The 23,059-nt window shown below is 40.7% G+C and overlaps 1 protein-coding gene across 2 annotated transcripts in view; it reads right to left on the bottom strand.

Moving 5' to 3' along the window:
* LOC140717149 (ras/Rap GTPase-activating protein SynGAP-like) overlaps window positions 1–23,059 on the bottom strand; it is a 683,169-nt gene that overhangs the window by 20,001 nt on the left and 640,109 nt on the right. The gene's annotated exons all lie outside the window — the stretch shown is intronic.

Genomic DNA, 23,059 nt, shown 5'->3' with positions numbered 1-23,059 from the left:
CCATCGGAGAAGATGGTTGTCCATCCACCTCTGCACCCTATTCTTCTGGGCTTGTGACCAAAGATTAGTCCTCAAATGGTGTTTCCCTTGAGTGTCAACCTAAACTAATCTGAGTTGATTTCAGGAGACCTGAGAACAAACCTGGGGAACTGTGATTCACAGGTGTTCCCTTGACTACCATCACTTTGTCCCCAGTAAACATCAAAACCAAAGGGAGTCAAGGGTCATAATGGAGAGTTTATTATTCTTTATACACATTCAATTATTAGTGAAATTTCAGCCAAACATCTTCCCCTGGTTCAAAGACACTGTGCTCCCTTATTACACCAAAAAGGCACCTAGGCTTGGTAACAGAGGAGGTTCCCTCAACTCAGCCCAGGCTCCTGAAGCTGCAGAAAATCCTTTACGTCAAATGGGATAAAGGAACCTGGGTGATTCATCTCAAGGGAACTGTCCCCATCTGGTGTGACTGAGCATTCCTTTCAGCTGTATTTGCTGTATATGAGTCAGTGCGTACACTTTCACCAGAGGAATAAGGAAAAAAATATCAGTGCTAAGAGAAAGGAGAAGGTGGGCCCTGCTAGCAGCTAATTTAAGCCTCTGCTTTAAGAAAAGATCCCTCACCTTAACGACTTGGCCCAGCAACTTGGTGATCATTGATTGTCACTCGCAGTTAGTTACTCTTTGTCAAGGCAACTTAGTGCCGTGTTCTGAAGAGAAATACTTGACAATGGACTTGTGGGGACTGGGGATACTATTGGATGTCTGGGCCCACTGGGTTGGGAGGTATGGTTCTTTGGATTTACCACATTGAGCAAACAAATCCAAAGTATCTCCTGAATTTCCATCCCATCCATCTCAGCTAACAACACCGAGCAGGAATCAGAGCTGGGATCTTCTTGTTGGATAGAGTACTGGCGGTGGGGAGGATGGGAAGGACACTGTTGGTCTCAGAACACCAACATGAGGTTGGGAACTATCAGTTATGGATCTTTTTAAGTAAAAGGCTTCTTGTTCTCACCCCCAACCCCTCCTGAGTGTTTTTTTTTGCTCTTTAGCTTGTTGAGATAGTTTTATTGCTCCCCCATCCTTCCACACTTCTTATCTTAACAAGTGGCCAGAAACACATCAGACCCCCTCGTTCTGTCTAATGCCAGCCCCCCTTGAAGCTCATCAGGAAGAACTGAAAATGCAAAGGAAGTTGGGTGTTGTTTCACAGGTTATGATGAGCTTCCCCCCCCCCCCCCTCACCCTGAGATCAAGACTATGGTGTTTTGTCAATTTTAGATGGTACAAAAGCATCACTGTGAGCTTCCAAGCTTGCAAACCAGAACTGTTACACATGTAAAGTTTGGGCATGGACAGTGAACACCATCTGTTTATTGCTTTCAAGACTGATGGCGCGCTGGATGTTAGAAGGATGGAGGCAGGGATATAGGACTGAATACTTGTGGCAGATGCAAATGGGTATGATAGGTATAGCTAATCCCCAGGATGGGTCTGGAAACTCCAGGGGTTAAAGGTTAACTATGAGAAAATGGGGAAGAAAATGTGTGTGTTTTATCTGAACACTATTTGAAAAGTAGTGGAAAGTGGAAATAAATGACTGACTTGGCATGGTGAGATTCAAGGAGTCTGATAAACCCTCTAGGAATTAAAACATGTTATGAACCTGTCCAAATAGTGCTGAAAACATTGTAACTGTAAAAATAACACGAGGAAAATATGATGGTGCACAGTCTGAGAGAAGTATGGTTATGGGGATTGGCATAGAGCTAATGACAGGTATGAACTTGTGCTCAGCACAAGTGTTCAGCTCTGTTGCTTAGTCTGATACTTTCAAGTGCAATGTCTATACTTTCCCTGATCACGAGAGGCTACGTGTGCAGTAGAGTCTCCTGGTTTTACCAGGTTGTTGAATCAAGTAGAGTTAACTATTCTCATAGATCCTGGTGTCACATGGAGACTAACTTCTCAGCAAATTTCTTTGTTGAATTATAGGTTAACAGCAATAATTGACAAGAATGGTATGGTATAGGGTGGAGGTTTTGTGTGATCTGATATTTCACCCTGCTAGAGGCACTTCAAGAAAGGAGTAGGAGTGGCACAAAATCAGGAGAACCAATTTCAATTGTGTGCTGGTAAACACTTAAATAATTCTCTGGAGGTATAGTATCTATGGCAGCGATGAATATTTAGGTAGAAGGAGAGAACAGTGTGATCAAGAGAATGGAAGTGGGAGAATGGCTCACAGACATGTTATATCCATTAAATGGCGTGACAGAATTCCTCCCCCATCTGAATTTTAGCATTTATTTCAACACGATAAAAATGCTGTCCCAAGTGGCAGCTGCCAGCACTTGAGGCTTTCTAACTTGGCCAGATTATAAGGCAGGCAACAGGGGTTAAACTATGGGAGCAGGTTTAAGATGATTAAAGCAGTCAATAGGTTAGATGAGAAGAAACAATTTCCTCTCATCGGGGGGGGGGGGGGGTGGGGGGGAGTGGATATGCTGCAGGAATAAAAAGGGCTTAATTTTAAAATAAGAGCCAGGCAGTAATCAGTGATATCTGAAAGCATTTCCTTATGTGGAGAAGCTGGAAACCCTGACCAGAAGTTGACAGTAACTTTCAAAACCAAGATCAATAAACTTTCAGTAGATGAAGATTTCAAGAGGATCATCAGAAGAGCAGAGCAAGGGGATGACATTAACTGATTTGAGACCTACAGTATGCCCTATGTTGTTCCATTGTTTGGGAGTATTGGTAGCTACTGGATCACTACTGCACCTGGTGCAGGATGGAGAAATTTTAGCCCTACATTTTAGTAGGGGACAAGCGGAGGATATGGGAGGGAAGGGAGATGGGGCGGGGGGGGGGGTGTGGTTAGATAGCAGGATTAATACAGGTGACAGGTTAGGACCTAGGACGGGGGCATTACAGATCCGTACGACCAGACGTGCTGGTCAGTGCAGTGTGAATGGGGTCTCCAGAATAATGGCGAGAACTAGCTAACTTACCTGCTGGCTGCCTTGGTCCTGAACTGCAGTGGTAAATGTTAGAACCCTTCCTCTGACTATATGGCCCAGGTTTCCTCAGAGTGCTTCAAATGGAGCACTGCATGGGAGAAATGGAGTCATCTATTGCACCCCAGCCGTGGAGATCAAGTTATGGGTGCAGGGGAAACTCACCCTTAGAGAAATGTTTGGTTAGGCTCCTGGAATAAGGTGATAAATGACTCAGTGATGGTCATTATCGTATTTCAGTCTTGGAGGGAATGATTTTCAATGGCATAACACTGAAGAAACACAGTGTTATGCACCTGCATTTGAAAGCAATATAATAAAAGCAGCTAAACTGGGTCAACGAACCAAATGTAGGATAGGCTTGAGGGCTGAATGGCCCATGCCTATCCTGGAACTACCCATCCTTTAAGAAAAATGGGGACCTTTCACATCCCAATAACAGCTGACTTGCAAGCAAAGATATCGCAGTGATGACAATGGCCTTTTAAATCTGTTCTTTGAAGATATATTTATAGGAATTGCGTGGTTGGTGGGAGAGATAAAAATATTTTTCAACTGATGTCCTGGCAATTTACCACGCAGTGTAAGGGTTATATTTGTTTCATCAACTTGTCCAATTCAACAAGCCAGCCACTTTCCGCACCACCCAAACATTTCCCCTTGCCCGCCAACACCAACCCCCTTCCCCACCCAGCCAGCTGGTGAATGCATTTCTTTATAAAAATTTAATGCTCTTTCAGATTTTTTTTTCTCCAGATTTTTCCTTCGTTTGACTTTTTTTCTTAATTAAATTATAAAAGAACAAAACACCAAACAACAATGCTCACAGAACAAATCAAACATTGCGACTGAATGACCCTACCTTACCGGTGAACTCTGTCGCTATGGTGAAACTCGCGAATTTACGGTGCCTCCCACCCCATCCCCCCGCCCTCCCGCCCCACATCCCCCATGACAGGATTGTGCACGCTTAAGTTGCTGTGATATCCTACACTTAACCACCTCTAGGGGGTAAATGGCTTAAGATTGAGAAAAAAAATAAATAGTAAGTGAGTTAAATACATTTTCAGTGACCAGCAGCCAATGGTAACCTCTACGTGAACTAAGTGTCACGTTAAAAGAGACAGGGAAACAGGCAAGAAATTCCCAGCATTGGGATCCTCAAGAACGTTGCTCCAATTGGTTTGGAGATTGCAGCAAACTGGCTGCTCTCAGCATCACTCCCCAGCACCCACCGCTCCTATCACCTGCTGATTTACAGTCAAAATTGAGTGGATGCTGGCATAAGATGGGGCCACTAATTCGTGGTTAAACAATGCAGAAAGGTGTCTCATTCCTGGAGGAACTGCCCCTGCCTCACACTCCTCCTGTCTTCCTTTCTCCTCCCTCTCTCTGTCCTACCGTCTCTCCTGAAGTCATCAACTATTGAGAGCATTCCGATCCTCTTCCAAATGAAGCCATTGCAAGCCGCTCAAAAATAATGCACAACAGAGGCAAACGTAACTGTGTTTATCTTCCTACACTCTCAAATAATTTCACCTCTGTACATGATGAGTCCAAGTCTAACTCCAAATCCTCAAATGGTTTCCAAGCTGTGCAGTTCTACGCTGTCACATCTTTCAAATAAGGCCTTCAGACCAGGCTCTGACTGCTCCCTTGGGTAGAAGTATAAGATCCCATTTTTCAACAGGGGCATCCTTCTTGATTTCCTGGCCAATAATTATTCCTTAAGCAGCATCATAAAATAAAATTTCTCAGTGGATCACTCGTGGGAGTGTGCTGTATGCCAATTAGCTGTCATTTTTCTTACAAGATTGACTACACTTCAAAAGTACTTCATTAGCTGTAGAGTGCTTTGGGATGTCCTGAGGTTTTAACAGGTGCTATACAGTATAAATCCAGATTTTATTTAAATTTCCTTTAAGTGTCATAATCTATCAAGATCAAGAACTGTGATTGTTTTGCTATCTGCACCTCCACTAGGGGACTAATGCTCAGTTCATTGTTTTCCACAGTTCACCCTTGCTTGGCAGACTAGGTGCCAGACCTCAGCCACTGCTCAACTTAGTAACAAGCTCACTGAGCCACCTGGGTTCAGAGAAGGTATAGAACATATCAGAGCTCACTGCCAGGGAAGTGTCTGGCTAGATTCGGTGCACCTGCAGACGTGACCACAGACCAACTTCAAAATATGTGATGCATTATTTATGTTTTGTTAAGCAAAGCAGATCCATTCATCTAAATCCTACCAGCCCTCAGTATCAGACTTTGAATGTAATATGTCCCTGGTGGATACTGCTAATGCCACTGAGTATGAATGATCTCTGTGTTTACGTGGTGATGGGTGTCAGTGCAAAGTGCTGAAATGATTATAACGTCAAACATTCCCAAGGCACAGCAGTACCTGGGCATAAACTACAGCTTCTGCATCATGGTCCTCATTAACAATGCCAGGAGTGATTCAAATGGGTTTCAACACTCCTCTACAGTTACCTCTACACCGTCCCACCACTACTCTAGGTCAGACTTCAAACAGCTACACAATAAAGCTGCAAATTAAATTCTCCCAGATCATGCAGAGCAAGATTTACAGGGAAGATCTATCTAGCATGTCTCATCCAAACCACAAGGCCAAATCCTGGAGACGTAAGAGACTGCAGATGCAGGAATCTGGATCATGGACAAATTACAGAGCACTCAACATAATCGTAGACAACTTAAGTTAGACACCAGGTCAAGTTCATTCTCCTTTAACCCGTTAATCACTTAAAGCTCTCTCAAGACAGTCTCATCAAATGGACCCATCCCAAATACAGCATAGATTAAGTACAGAGAAAAGCTTCCTCTACACGCTCCCAATTGCATACATCTATCAATATCCCAATAATCACAGATCACATCAGGAATGTAACTAAATAACCCAAGGATTCAGGTTGTAACTGACTCAGAAGATTCCTCTACGGAAAACTCACTAAAGTGCAGCATTGTCACCGGAAGAACAAGGCTTTTTCTAAACTGCCCCATCGACATTCCCAAGCAAGACGCAGAATGATTTAGAAACAGGGTTAGATTCCCTCCACAATCAATCTCCTAAGTAAGATGTAGAACTCCATATATAGAGCTAAGGTCTTTCAAAGTGGTCAAGACAGTTTAAAAAAAAAACTTTGGACTGTACCTTGAAGTATTTCTTGTTCAGCCTCAGTGCAAGCTCTCCTTTACATCAAAAGCTACATTACTAGGAGCCTACAGAGAGGAAGCATGAATTTCCGCTGGCTTGCTGGAGGCCTTCAGACCACAGGGGTAGCAGTACATCCTGGACAGTGATGATTGCATTTTAATCTAAAGTAGTTGAATCATTGTAAAGTTGTAAATAAAAGTAATTGTTTTTAAAGAGCTGTGGAATCTCTGTGGGGAAGGATACTCTTGCCGTTAGTTTAGATTTATGTTAAGACTCCATGAAGTATTTGCTTTAAGTTTCTAAATCACCATTAATATGTTGATATTGTTTAACAGAAAAACTTTACTTGTTATGAAAATGTTGACTTGAATGTTCTGTATTTATATATCTTAGATTTTGTGAGGAATAAATTATGCCTTGAAGAGAGGACTGTCTATAAAGTTCATTCAGTACAGTCCCTTTAAACATTAGGGTCAGGCAAACGTGAGGTTGATTGGAAATAAAGCTCCCTTTACATTGCCTGTGATGTCAGGTATAGCTGGAAATGTTTAGAGAGTGGACACTGTCTTACCCGATCCTTCCCAGTCAGGAATGTCATAGGTTAGATGCCATACACTGCCCCTCAAAGAGTATCAGATCAGACTCGGCACAATTTGACCAATGTTAGATTTACTCTGGCATTGTATCAAGCATCTGCGTCAGATATAGCATATTAAATTCAAGGTGTTTCTTCTGTTTCAAATGTCATATACAGCATGGATCAATGGAATATACCAGATAAAAGTTCTCTTTACTGTCCATGAATCGTTCATAGATCAGATAAACATACAGCAAACGCTTCTTCCACACTGCCCCATCAGACACCCCAAGTTATTCACTGCAATTCCTGGGAAGAAATGATTTTTTTCCTACACTGCACAGCAATGGATCTCAGGCTCGGCAAAGAATGGGTAAATATACTCTCTTCACCATTTCAACAAAGTCCAAATTATGTATATGTGAGTTAAATGCTGAATAAAGATCCTTCTGCGCAAGGGGTTCCCAACCTTTATGATCCCATGGACCAATACCATTAAGCCAGGGGTCCGTGGGCCCCAGGTTGGGAACCCCTCCTCTACACTGTATCATAAAAACACACACACAGGTCACCCATCTCTACAATCTTTTCAAAAACTAATAGGTTAAGCATATCACAAATTAGATACAGAGAAAAATGCTGATTACGTTAAGAATTACAGCATGAGTGCATTTACAGTAAATCTAGCTAAACACATGAGGGAGAAACTAACAGAAAGATTTGAAAGGATTGAGTATAGAAGATATGAGCCAGAATAACTGTGTTATTGCATGTTTTTTGTGTTGCACAAGACAATTATGCTTGCCCTCTGTATTTCTCAGAGCAGACACAACATCGAGAATAAAGTTCCCATTACATTTTACCATTAAACACTGGGTAAGCCATTGCTATAGATCCCTTTAAGTTCTCCCAGGCTAGGAAGAAGGGTAAACCATGCCCTCCATTAACACTTTAACCCCATCCATGTCTCTATACTCTATACCATCAGTATTCCCAAGTGTGTAATTTAAAAAGCTTCTCTCCTGTGCTACATTAACACTCTCAAGCCAAGTACAGAATGAGATAAGCACTGAGCTCCTGCTACCCTGTTAAACCACATTCTGATTCTATTGGCTAGGTAAAGTACCTCAAAATAAAGCTCCCTCAGCACCACGAAGAGTTCAGGGAACACAACAGATACAAAGAAGTGTCAATCAAGCATTCCATAATCTCACGTAATAGTTATAGATTAAAGAACCTTTTCTCTCAACTGGTCACAGCCAGGTTCAGCACTGAATGGATAGATAGTAAACATTCCATTTTGCTCTTCTATGAAGCACTATCAGGTATGGTACAACATGGAGTTAGTATCAAGTAAAGTCTGCTCTCTGCTCTCTCATCAAACTTATTCAAGCTACTGTTTGTTGACAGGTATCCCTGGAGAGGGAACTTACTGGAGGCTAGACAATGTGGATTGTATTTTAATTGTGAATATTGTAAACCTGGAAATAAAATTGCTTTTATAGATACAGAATAAAGCTTTCTCTACACTGTCCCATCAAATACTCCCATGGATGACGTTCACTGCTTGAAAGGAAATAACACAAAGAAGTGCAAAAGACGGAGTAGGGAATGACAGCAACAGGAAGAGAAATAACAAACTGAAGGATAGATACTCTAAAATGTTCCATTAAGTGCATTCAGAACAGATACCACATATTAGACACAGAATAAATTTCCCTCTGCCTGACCCATGAATATCTCCAGTACATGCACAACATTGAATAGAATAAAACGTGAACATTGATCCATGCTTCCTCATCAAACATTTCAAGATCAGGGACAGAATGGGCTAGTTTCTGAGTTGGATTTTCTGTACACTCTCAAAGAGAAAGAAAACCAGGTTACACTGCCCTATCTAACAGTCCTAGACATGTTAGATATAAAGCATTTTCTATTCTGTCCCATCAAACATTCCCAGAGTGTGTACAGTACATATGAGTTATAAAGTAAAGGTGAAAGAACGAAATAGAATAAAGAGTGAAGCTGGATCCATTCCTTCCAGACAGATATTTCTGGGTCAAGTACAAAAACAGAAAGACACAGAATGTAATTCCCTCCATAGTTCCACCAAACACTCACTGTACTTATGACACAGTGAAACGCTCTCTTCATAATGTTCTCTGACACACTAGACAGAATATGGGTTATGTACAGAGTAAAGCTCCCTCTTCACATACACATTAAAAAACTGTCAGTTTTGGTATTGAAGGGTTTGGATTCACAGTCAGCTCCACTGACAATGTTCCAACAAAGTATCGCAGGTTGGTACAACGTGAGTTGAATACAGAATGAAGTTTTCTCTGCATTGTCGAGTTAGCATACCCATATCCGACACAGTACACATTTAACACAGTAAACAGCATAGGTACAAGTAAAGAGAAGCCAGATTAACAAAGACATATGGGGATAAAAGCTTGTGTTGATGGTAAAAGATGGTAAAGAATAGGAGGAGGCATTTCCACTGAGGTGGACTCTAAAACTAGGTGTCTATAATCCATTGTCTACTCTGTCTTATTAAACCCTCCCAAATCAGGTATATTAAATGAAAATTCCTGATACACTGTTCAATCAGATTACTATAGACTGGCAACAACACAAGTTCTTCTAAGCCATTCCTAGCTCTGGTTACATAAAGCACAAAAGGCTTAACTGCCTGGTGTTCCTCCAGATAATCCATTTGCCTCCAACATCCCAAAAACATAGGTAAGTATGTTCATTGGTCACATGGGTGTAATTGGGCAGCACAGGCTGATTGGGCCAGAAGGGGCTTTTACCATGCTGCATCTCGAAGTAAATGAAATTCCCACAATATAGTTTCAATCAAACTTTCCCAAGGTAGCAAGGAAACAATAAATTTTATGACATGTCAGTGATAATAAACCTGATTCTGATTCTGTAACATGAGGAACACAGAAAGATTGAGTCTGACCTGTTAAAATCAAACACCCAAGGATCAGTTATAGCACATGCTACCTCTATGCTTCCCCGTCCAGCACTTACAGGTAAAGTACTGCACATCAGAAATAAGAGAGTAAACAAGTACTTACAGGTCAGAGAATGCTCACGACAGATACAGAAAAAAAATCCTCATGTATTTTCCAATCAAATTCTCAAAGATCAAATGCAGCACAAGTTAATACAGAGGGAATTCCGTCTACACTGTTTACCGCAAATGCTTCCCAGATCAGTTATGACGTTGTAGGATAAATACAGAATGAAGGTTTTCAAATTCCTCCAGGCCAGAAAGAGGATCAAAGTAAGCCTGAACTGAGAGGACACCTTAGGGCTCCCTAGTGCGTTGTCGCAGGAAAGCAAAAACCATAACTAGGGGTCCCTACCACCCATTCCATACTCTCTTCTCACTGCTGCCATCAGGAAGATGATACAGGAATCTCAGGACTCACACCACCTGAGCAGTAATTATCCCTCAGCCAACAGGCTCTTGAACCAGTAGGGATAACTTCATTCAATGTCACTTGCTCCATCACTGAACTGTTCCCACAACCTATGGACTCACTTTCAAGGACCCTTCATCTCATGATCTTAATCTTTATTACTTCTTCCTTCTTTCTCTTTCTATTTGCACACTGGTTGAACACCCAAGTTGGTTCAGTCCTTGATTTTAATATGGTTATTGGATTGATTGATTAGACCCAGAAGAAAATGTATCTCATGGTTGTACATGGTGATGTATATTTACTTTGATATTAAACTTACTCTGAACTTTGATGGGAGAGTGTAGGAATTGTTCCTAACTCCTGTTGTACGTGCTAAGTTTCTTTCTACACATTCAGATCAAAATGTTCAATTTGGAAAAGGCAGGATATTAAGTACAGCATCCTTTACCTTGTCCCATCAAAGTCTAAATTAATCTGCAGGTTCCTATGAGGCATTACTATGTTATTTATAGCAGGGGAAGGAATAAAGTTCCCTCAGCCAAGAACTACCAAATGTTTCTAGTAGAGAAAGTGATAGATTCTAGATTACAGTTACTCTCTGCCATCCTATCAAACATTCCCGTCGGGCACAGCAAATTCACTTGAGCCAAAAAACAGCTTTCATTCTATTATGTCCTTAATTCGTCACAGGATGTATACTACATGGTTAAGATGTAAGGAATACTCCCCCTACAGAAGTAATTAAAGCTAGTGAAACTAGTCTTTATTTCCTAAACCTAATTACTCTTGACAGAATGGTGGTGAGGCTCCTGCAGACCCTGTTGGTGAAGGTGCTCCCAAAATGGTGTTGGGTAGTGAATTCCAAGAATTGGAGCCAACAATATTTTCCAGTCTGGTGTGTGACTTGGAGAACATTCTGTACGTGGTGCTACTTTATGCCAGTTGTCTTTGTCCATCTTGGTGGTGAGGGTTTATGAGTTTGGAGATGATATTGGTATAGCTTAGATAATTAAACGCAGTGCATATGTCAGATGAAACATACTCAATTTGAAGTAGCTGAGGCTCTTGAATGGAGTCTTGAGATGTATCAAAACTTACTGCTGGTCAACTTGAAAATTAACATTTATCCTTTCTCTATCTCCTTACCACTCTGTTATCCATGCAATTACCCTCTAAGAGTCCTAATTTTGTGCAGTAACTTCTTATGCAACATCCTTATCAAATATGTTTTGAAATACAAACACATTTCCTTCTATTTCACTTGTTAAATCTAATAAAAATGAAAAACTAGATACCCCTTGCATATGAACACAAATGATTTTGCCTCATTACCCTGAGATTCTAACCTTTCGACAGATGTTCAGATAACCAGCCTGGAGCTTCCTGCTTTCTGATCTGTTCACTAGATCTTTTAAAAACCCTGGAAGAGGTTCATCAAGGTTTAGAGACTTGTGAGCTAGCAGCTCCAACAATTTGCTCAGTACCACTTTTGCGGTGATTGAAATTTTCCTCAGTTCTACAGCTATCTCGGGGAAATCACTGTGTAATGAAACCTGGTACAAAATACCCATTTAATTCATTTGACATTTTCTTTGTTTTCCATTACTAATTCCCCAGACCTGCTTTCTGAAAAACCATACTCAATTTTGTGAATTCTTTATTTGAATATCTATGGAAACTCTTACACATTGTTAGCCAGCTTTATCCCATATCTATTATTTTTTTCTATTAGTCATTCTTTGCTACCTTGCGTATTACATGAAGACTTTCAGGCCGGGAGCAGGAGATGATAACTCAACTCCCTGAGCCTGCTCCACTATTTAATGAGGATATGACCGATGTGGTTCTACCCTCAACCCCACATTGCTGCTTACCCTAGTAAACTATCTACAGTTCTCTTAAAAAATATTCTGAGATACTTCTCCCACTGGCTTTTGATTCTGAGAATTCCAAAGACACGGAAAGAAAAAAATACTGCTTTATCTTTGCCTTAAATGGATAACTCCTTATTTTTAGATAGTGCCTCTTAGTTCTACACAATGGGAAACATCCTCTCTACAACCAATCTGTCAAGGTACCTCAATATCTTTCAATCAAGTCATTTTTCACGCTTCTAAACTCCAGTCGAAACAATCTCATCTGGTCCAGCCTTTCTGCAAAAGAAAATCTACCCACTTCAGGTTTCAGTCTAATAAAGCTACTCTGAAATGCTTACAGTGCACTTATATTTTACTTAAAATAGGAGAGCAATACTATGCACAATATTCCACACAGAGGCAAATGGGACTACTCAAGTAGGTATTTTATTTGGCATGGATGATTTGGGCCAAAGGGTTTGCCCATACTGGATAACTCTATGATCTCAACAGCACCCAATATAACTGAAGCAATTTTTGCATTCAATTCTTTCAGCAATCAAGAATAGCATACTTTGTTTTCCTAATTGCTTGTTGTATCTGTAACACTTACCATTTGAAAATCATGCACAAGGATATCTAGATCCCTCTACATGTTCGATTTCTAAAATATCTCAGTAATTAGATAAGAGTTTTCTAGTTTTTACTGCAAGAGGGACAACTTTCTCATTGTCCTTCATTATACTCCTTTTACCAGATCTTTGCCTACTCCCTTCACTTACCTATATTTCCTTGTCACCTCCTTCTGTCCTTTTCACAACTTACTTTTCTAACTTACTTTTGTCATCAGCATATTTTGAAACCATACCTTGTGTTTTCATGCAAATCATTTATATAAGTTGTAAAAATGTTGAAGCTCCTACACTGATGCCTGTGGCAAACATATTGCCAACCAGAAAAATAATCAATTTATAGCTACTCTGTTTTCTGTAAATCAGCCAATCTTCCATGCATGCCAAAATGTTATCTTTAACACTATAAGCTTTCATTTTCTCCAAAAATATCTAAGGTAGCAAATGCCTTCTGGAATTCTATGTATAGTACAGTTTCTGACTTATCCATAGCACATGTTACTTCATCGAGAAACTCCAACAAACAAGTCAAAAGGAGTTACTTTTGATATTTTCCAATCTAATGGAAACATTACTGAATCTAGAGAATTTTGGAAAATTATAACCACACATCTCTGCGGATGCTTCTTTTAAGACCCAAGGAAGAAGTCCATTATAATTTGAGGGTTTGTCAATCTCACCAAACTTATGAACTGCCACTTGTCTTTGACAATCATCAGCACCTTTAATTTTTAAAATTAAAAATTTTAATTCCATGTTGACTTTACATAACCATGTAAATAAGCATGGTATTACTACATGAATGAAAATAACAAAAATCAAAACTGCAGATGCTGGAAATTGGAAATATAAAAAACAGAAAATGCTGGGGAAAAAAATCAGCAGATCAGGCAGCAACTATGGATAGAAAGCAATTCTGATCAAGGGTTTCTGACCTGAAACATTAGCTGCTTCTCCTTTTGCTGCCTCAACTGCCATGTTTAGCCTTTGCTCAGTATTAGTTAATTAGTTATCTTCTCTTTAATAATAGATTCCTACACTAATTAGCTTGTAATTGCCTGGTTTCATGCTTTCTTCTTTCTTTAATTGGTATTAAATTTGTTGTTGTTCTCTAATCTGCTTGGCCTTTTCCAGGACCTGGGAAGTTTTGAAGGATCACAGCCAATGTATCTACCATCTCAGGATTTCCTTTTAGCCATCAATTTTTCAGAACTTTAGTTTGCCAAGTATGTTTATCCATTGGCATTAATTGCTTTACATTCTTTTCCTCTTTGGCCTCTTCATTAACTACACTATTTGGCTTGCTTTTGGTCCCGTCTACTCTGAAGGAAGACATAAAATACTTGTTTAATGTTTCTGGCATTTCATATCCCACATTCCCCTCTCTCAGCTTCTTTACTTATATTTACTTATACATCAAAAACTCTTGGTTCCAGGGCTAGCACAATCTGGATGGAGAATAAAAGGCCCTCCACACAGTTATGAGTCTCGTAAAGTAGGAACAACAAAAGCCAAATACAGAGTAACTTTACTCCATAGAACACACACAGATCAGCACTTCACTGGTCAGGTACAGGTAGTACTGCTTCAAAGTTAATAGTGGCATTCCTAAGAAACCTTGCATTAATACGTTATAAAAACAATTGTGTTAATGGGACAAATGGAGGTAGGAGCTAGAGTTTCAGACTTGTAATTACAAAGTTATTTCACATGTAGGATTTTAAGATAAAAGTGCTTTTAATAGTTATGTTTATTTTATTACTGAAAGCTAAATTTACCAAAGGCTGTAGGTTATTTTCTTTTAATGAGTGTCAATAGAAACAATTGCTTGTTAGTTTCCAAAGTAACTCTCTGAAGTGGCCTACAATAGTGAAACTGGCAGCTGCATTCCTAAGGACACCACAGTCTGTGTAATATAAAGAGTGCTCTCCAATTCATCAAAATTCATCCAATTTGTATTATGGAAGCACACACTGTAGCAGAACCATTTGCATAAATAATAATTTGTTCCAGGTAAAGTATGGGTCAGATGCAGAATAGAGTTATTTTCATAACATTGCATGAAATATTCCCAGGTTAGGAACATAGGCAGCAATTTCGATTCACAATGTCCCATCGGACATTTCAAAGTATGGTCAGATGTAGAATAAAACTGCTTTTACAATGTCCTATTAGGCATTACATGGGAAAGCATGGGTTTGATATAGAATAAAGGTTTATTTACATTGTCCCATTTAGGTGTCAATCTGCCAAGGAATAGATGTATAATATCGTTCAATCCATACACCATCATACACTGCCAGGAAAGGTATAGTAGGAGCCAAACAGAAAATAAACTCCCTTCACTGTCTCATTAGAAATATCTACAATTAACACTTGCAATGTGCTACTAACATTAGAGAATTATAACATTATAAAATAGGGGCTTTAGTTTTGCTTGCTTTGTGGGTGGACAGTGCTAATGCTTTTTGCTGAAGAAAGTGGGGAGGGGGAGGGTCAATGTTTGCTGCTCTTTGTGCGTGGGAGGGGGAGAACGGGGCTTTGGGGTTCTAATGTTTTTTTACTTCCATTCATTCTTTGGGGCACTCTTCTGTGTTCATGGATCCCTGTGAAGAACAAGAATTTCAGGTTGTATATCGCCTGATATTAAACGGAGCTATTGAGTTATTGAAAATTTGCCTCAATGCTTCACAGGAGTAATAAATGACAAAATATTGGAGTAAGCTGAGTATTGTCTATATTAAATTGTAACATTTAATTTCTTGTGTTCTGTTATGGGATTTTGGGCAAGCACAACAAATCAGAGACAATAATTGCCTTCTCTGCTGTCAATAAGATCATAGCTCATCAATTCATTGATCATTATTGAAGTCATCATATAGATGAGGAATAAAAAATGGGTTAATGGGTCTCAAAATGTAACTGTGGTTATGAGAAGATAAATTCTTTTGGGTGTTTATTTGCTATGCCTCAAAGAATGGGACTAGATGACACTTGTCACATCCTGCCAGATGTCAGAGGAGAGCATTATGTCAATCTTTCAAAGGTTGAGAAGGGAAAGCTTAACCTGGCCAGTCAAACATCTGTGATTTTGATAAGAGATGTTTCAGTCCTGTGGCATATACTGAGGATATTGAACAACATGGCAGGAAAAATGGGCATGGATTTGGAAGGGGACAAAAGGCTGAAGGACTTTTAAGAGAGAATGGCGAACAGAAACTGGACAGTGTTTTACATATACTGAAGTGTTCAGGATGGGACTTCTGAAAGCAGAAAAACATTGATTAGGTAGATTAATGTTCAATTTACACCAGCAGTTCTGACCTCAAGTCTGCATCATGTGGGATCCACAAGTATATTTCAAGAAGTCAAACAAAAATGCTTGGCAATTTGGATTTGCACACTTGGGCTGAGATTCTTGAGTGTGACCTTGAGTGGTTACCATCTCCTGATCTGAAGATTAAAGTAGTCCCAAAAAGTCAGCTGATTGTCCTAGCCATAACAATCGATTAAAGCAATGACTCCTTAACTTTGTGTTCGAGATCTTCACAGGTATGAATTTAAAGTCAACCTGAAGTTATCCCGACCTTCAAAGTCTGGGATATCCCAATCAAAAATATTGTCTGATCTAATCTTATCCAAACCAGGTACTCATGGTCAGGTCCCATCAGGCTTGGGTTAGGTAGCTACTTCTTTTAATTTAATGTTCTGGGCATGTCCAGACTAAAGTATGCCTTGTTAAAGCTGACATCCTTGTGCATCAAAAGACTCATAATCCTGAACCCAAACAACATGAGAGAAAGATCCATGGATCTCAATTGGTAGTTCACCTACACCTCAACTAAACTAATACAGCTGTATGCCAGTCCAAATCTAGATAACAGCCGAAAGAAATTATACAAGAAGATGGCTCTCAGTTTCCTGTTTCTGATCATGGAGAACATTTATAAACCACAGCTTTGAAAATGATCAGCTAACTGCTAACTACCTAGCCATTTACACCAAGAAGTTGCAAGAGAGGATACATAACTAGAGGATGTGAAATTGTCTCTGATGTATCTTGATGCTACATGAACCTTCTTCTTTGTGAACTGGTAGGTGTGCTACCTGAATGCCTGTTTCATGTTCAGTGACAGGAAAAAAACGCCACTCATCTGCTCCGGACTTCCATCACAACACCGGCCCAACTTCAGACATCAGAGAATGAAGGTCTCAACTCTTAACACTGGCTCAAAACCAGATGGGACTTCTGGAAAGTTCCAAGCAAGCAATCCAGAAAATGCCACCGTGCATAAATAATTGCAACTATTTTACTCGAATTATGAAGGTGGAGGTTACAAACAGAATCTTGAGTAGCTCTCAGGTGGGGAAAAAATATCCAATCTTTTCAAAGAAAGCAGGCATCATGTAGATTGAGAAGGGAAAGCTTAACTTGGTCAGTCACACATCTGTGATTTTGATAAGAGATGTTTCAGTCCAGTGGCTTATACTGAAGGTGTTGAACAACAAGGCAGAAAAAGCCTGGTACAGATTTGGAAGGGGACCAAAATGGGCATAGGCATGGGTATAATTGGGCAGTGCTGCCCCCTTCTTAAGAGGTTTCTGGGTAAATACACTGACTCTGGCAGACTTTGCTGTGCTTGAGTGCTGTGTTGTCCTCAAGGATAGAGGAACTTATGATTACTGTGGTAAAGGGAGCACAGTAGACTGGAAGAGACAGAAAGACCCTTGGCAGAGTTCAACACCAACCTGAGCCTTGGCCACAGTATCGGCACTCCTGGATTCACTAGGTGTAGGGAAATTAGAACTATGGTGAGAAACCAATGAAATCTGGGCTTCCTGTTCTTCAGTGGAAACCTTAGACCTTACAAGCCCCAACAGGAGGCATCATAGATTAGAGCCCATGTTGGACTTTGAAGGCAATCAATCCCAGAGTTAATCCAAGAGCATCTGCCACCAAAAGCAAACAGATGGTGAAAAAGCTGCTTGGGAGAGGGTGCTGAAAATTAGTGCCAATGATGATGTTAATCCAAACACAACAACAGCCACCAAAAGTATTGAGAGAAAGCCATTTTAACTTTGTCCCCCAAAATGTTGCTCCGGTTATCACAGTTACCACAGGCTCCTCTACCCTTGAGGACAACACAGCAAAGTCTGCTAGAGTCAGTGTATTTACCCAGAAACTTCTCAAGAAGTGGGCGGCACCGTAGTGTAGCGATTAGCACAATGCATTTACAGCACCAGCAACCCTGGTTCAGTTTTGTCTCTGTCTGTAAGGAGGTTCTACCTTCTCCCTGTGACCACGATTTCCAATCTCCTCCAATTCCAAAGAAGTACAAGTTAGTTGCTCAATTGGTCACATGGGTGTGATTGGGTGGTGCAAGATTTTTAGGCTGGAAGGGCCTGTTACTGTGCTGTATCTCTAAATAAAATTTCATGTCCCCACCTTCAAGGAAAATAGTGGCTCACCAAATTTATCTGCCAAGTCTCCATCAAAAGGATTAATCCCTGAAATCTGGTGCCCAAGTCATTGGCATCTCAACACCTGGAAAATCACTCAATGATCCTGAAGTCTTCCCTTCAGTAACTCTTCTGTCAACTACTTAACTCAAAAAGGTGTTTTAACAGCTCATCCCTAACCAGATAAACACGGCCTTGGAAGAAGCCTTCCCAAATGATTAGGTAGACCTGAGCAAGGGAAGAATTTGCTCTGACCAGGTCGGGTTTCAGGAGCAGGTGACAACTGGTATTGTAAAGGACCTGGGTTGTGGCACAAAAGTCTTCCACTGGAACTTCAAGGATTATCTAGTGCAGCTAATCTCTTGGAATTGCTGGTAACCTGATCAAGAGGAGTTAGGTCTACCATATTCAATTTCTCCATGATGGACACACCTCACACTAAGTTCCAAAAATTCTGTTGACACTGCTCTCAACAGCACCACACAGGAGCAAGCAAGTAGGACACTCATCATGTGTGCCAAATCCAGGAGAAACCGTTATATCAGCATTATACCCAGACAACAAAAAAAAACTAAACCTATTCAGAAAATAATAGCAAGTGTTAACATGATCAAGGAGATTTCCGCAATGGCCTGGAAACAGCCACAGCACATCAGATTGCAACACTGGCCCTACTATACTCTGCTGTAGAATACTGATCTGATTCCTCACTCTGAATCCATCACTAAAATATAATAAATCAAATCATATGATATTAAATATCATAAATCTGTAGCTAAATGCCACCATGCCCATTCTGTCCACTCCAAATAAGTGATTACTGGTACTAACCCTCATAACTCCATTCAATATGTTTACACTATTGTCTATTGGACAGTAAAAAATAAGCAACAATTAAATATAGCAGCAGCACCAATCTCCCCAGTGACAAAGGAACAGTAAAGTTGTTTCTATATCACTAAGAAAGATCTTATTTTCCTGAGATCAGACATGTTATACAAAATAATAGGCAGAAAGCCTATAGTTCCTGAAGTGGTTGATCAATTTACCCCATTAATAAAACGTTCCCCCAACTTTTGGACAAGCTTCATATTCTCGATATTTATTGCTTATTTACTTATATAAAATTATTGCTTTCTTTTTGTATTTGCACATGGTTGTCCTTTGCACATTGGTTGAACACAGAAATTGGTGCAGCCTTTCATTGATTCTATTATGGATTTACTGAGTGCACATTCAAGAAAAGGAACTTCAGGGTTGTATCTGGTGACATATATGTATTTTGATAATAGGATTATTTTGAACTTTGAATTAACTACTCAGGTCATATGGTCAATCACAATTGCAATGACTTTAGAACCACTGGACCAAATCCTACTTTCTTGCCCTGTAGGTTCTCACTTTGAGTATATACAGAGAGCCATGGGAATAAACACATGGAAGGAACTGGGATTGGAGTTTTTAAATGTTGGCTCCATTAAGCTAAAGCTGCTTTCAGAAATAAATGCCATATGGATTGATCTAAACAAATTGGCGGGCATAAGTGTAATAGTTGGAGTTTAGAAGCACATATTGAGTAAAACTTTAATACTAAATGGCTTTGGGGAGAGTAAAACGTGACACAAATAAATACCGTTACCACTTCACAGTCCTCTCCGTTAATGCTCCAAATGAATTTAATAAAGGTATGGAGGATTAAACACTCATGGCAGAAAATTTGGAAGGATACAGCAAGTTTCTGCATCACACCTGAAGGCCACAGAAGAACAAATGCAACACAGGGGTCTCTCTCTTTCTCTTCTTTCCACTCTGTTATTGTTTGTGACAATCTTGACAACTAATCACAATATCAAACAAAAGGCGCCCAAGAAACTAACAGCAAGTGATATCCCTTGTATATAAATTAAATATTTGCCATTATCCTGGAGGTATTGCACTCAATACCTGCCTTGGGGTGTATGGGACATCCAGGGAGGGGCAGCAGCTCTAGTGAAGAGCCTTGTGTCCATTCTGGGGCAGCCCACACAACTGGACACTCAGCTCTCAACAGTGGCTCCAGAATGGTACATGTGACAGCAGGCACATGCTGGTACACCACTTCAACAGTTGGGCTAAACGAGATGAGGGTAGCTAGCGGCCTTATAACCCGGTGAGACAGGGCCCTAGCATGCAAAGTCAGCTCCAGCAAACTGGGCGGATGAGATCTCCAATGAAGTCCAATGGCTGAAAGGTGGTAATGTAACGACAAGGTGCAGAAGGTGTCCTACAGTCATAGAGAAGTATGGCACAAAAACGGGCCTGTTGGCCCATCTAATCCATGCTGAAACCATTTAGACAATAGACAATAGGTGCAGGAGTAGGCCATTCAGCCCTTCTAGCCAGCACCGCCATTCACTGTGATCATGGCTGATCATACACAATCAGCACCATATCCCTTGACCCCGCTATCTATACGAGCTCTATCTAACTCTCCCTTGAATGCATCCAGAGACTTGGCCTCCACTGCCTTCTGGGGCAGAGCATTCCACATATCCATCACTCTCTGGGTGAAAAAGTTTTTCCGCATCTCTGTTCTAAATGGCCTACCCCTTATTCTTAAACTGTGGCCTCTAGTTCTGGACTCAACCATCAGCGGAAACATGCTTTCTGCCTCCAGTGTGTACAATCCCTCAATAATCTTATATGTTTCAATCAGATCCCCTCTCATCCTTCTAAATTCCAGTGTATACAAGCCCAATCGCTCCAATCTTTCAACATATGACAGTCCCGCCATTCTGGGAATTAACCTTGTGAACCTACGCTGCATTCCCTCAATAGCAAGAATGTCCTTCCTCAAATCTGGAGACCAAAACTGCACACAATACTCCAGGTGGGGTCTCACCAGGGCCCTGTACAGCTGCAGAAGGACCTCTTTCCTCCTATACTCAATTCCTCTTGTTATAAAGGCCAGCATGCCATTGGCTTTCTTCACTGCCTGTTGTACCTGCATGCTTGCTTTCATTGACTGATGTACAAGAACACCTAGATCTCGTTGTACTTCCCCTTTTCCTAACTTGACTCCATTTAGATAGTAATCTGCCTTCCTGTTCTTGCCACCAAAGTGGATAACCTCACATTTATCCACATTAAACTGCATCTGCCATACATTTGCCCACTCACCCAACCTGTCCAAGTCACCCTGCATTCTCATAACATCTTCCTGACATTTCACACTGCCACCCAGCTTTGTGTCATCAGCAAACTTGCTAATGTTATTTTTAATCCCTTCATCTAAATCATTAATGTATATTGTAAACAGCTGCGGTCCCAGCACCGAACCTTGCGGTACCCCACTGGTCACAGCCTGCCATTCCGAAAGGGACCCGTTAATCGCTACTCTTTGTTTCCTGTCAACCAGCCAATTTTCAATCCATGTCAGTACTTTGCCCCCAATACCATGTGCCCTAATTTTGCCCACTACTATTTAAACTGCCTACTTCCATCGACCTGCCTAAGGACCATAGTCCTCCAAACCTTTGCCATTAAGGTACTGTACCAATTGAAACTTCTCTTAAACATTGAAATTGAGCTTGTATGCACCACTTGTGCTGACAGCACATTCCACGCTTTCACAACCCACTGAGTGAAAAAGTTTCATCTGCTGTCCCCCTTAAACTTTTCACCTTTCACTCTTAACCCATAACCTCTGGTTGTAGTCCCACCCAACCTCAGTGGAAAAATCCTGCTTGCATTTCCCTATCTATACCCTGCATAGTTTTTATACCTTTATGAAATCTCCTCTGAATCTTCTAAGGAATACAGTTCTAACCTATTGAATCTTTCCATAGAAACATAGGATACTACAGCACAGAAAACAGGCCATTCGACCCTTCTAGTCTGTGCCGAAACTTTATTCCGCTAGTCCCATTGACCTGCACCTAGTCCAAAACCCTTCAGACCTTTCCCATCCATGTATCTATCCAATTTATTCTTAAAACTTAAGAGTGAGCCCACATTTACTACGTCAGATGGCAGCTCGTTCCACACTTCCACCACTCTCTGAGTGAAGAAGTTCCCCCTAATGTTCCCCCAAACCTTTCCCCTTTCACCCTAAAGCCATGTCCTCTCATATTTATCTCTCCTAACCTAAGTGGAAAGAGACTTCTCGCATTTACTCTGTCTATACCCCTCATAATTTTGTAAACCTCTATCAAATCTCCCCTCATTCTTCTGCGCCCCAAGGAATAAAGTCCTAACTGATTCAATCTTTCCCTGTAACTCAACTCCTGAAGACCCGGCAACATCCTAGTACATCTTCTCTGCACTCTTTCAATCTTACTGATATCCTTCCTATAGTTAGGTGACCAGAACCACACACAATTCTTCTAACTCAGGCCCTCCAGAACCAGCAATATCCTTGTAAATTTCCTCTGTGCTCTTTCAATCTTGTACATCTATCCTGTAGGCAGGTTACCAACTACAATGTTCCAAATTAGGCCTCACCAACATCTTACATAATTTCAACATAACAACCCCATCTCCTGTACTCAATACATTGATTTATGAAGGCCAATATGCCAAAAGCTTTCTTTACAACCCTATCTACATGTGACATCACCTTCAACAAATTATGGACCTGTATTCCCAGATCGCCTTGTTCCACCACACTCTGCACTGCCCTACTGTTCACTGTGTAAGAACTACCCTGGCTGGTCCTACTGAAGTGCAAAAGCTCGCACTTGTCTGCATTAAATTCCATTTACCATTTTTCATCTCATTTTTCCAGCATAGCACTAGCCTCCTGTAGGGTTCAAGGGAACACGTTGCCAGATCCTGGGTTTTATCCACCCTGATTTGCCTCAGGATAGCAAACGCCTCCTCCTGTGTGATCTGTACAGAGTTTATGAAGCT

The sequence above is a fragment of the Hemitrygon akajei genome, chromosome 2, assembly GCF_048418815.1.
Source record: "Hemitrygon akajei chromosome 2, sHemAka1.3, whole genome shotgun sequence".
Lineage (NCBI taxonomy): Eukaryota > Metazoa > Chordata > Chondrichthyes > Myliobatiformes > Dasyatidae > Hemitrygon > Hemitrygon akajei.
The sequence above is the reverse complement of the archived record's forward strand: the minus strand, read 5'-3'. Positions and strand labels throughout refer to the sequence as shown.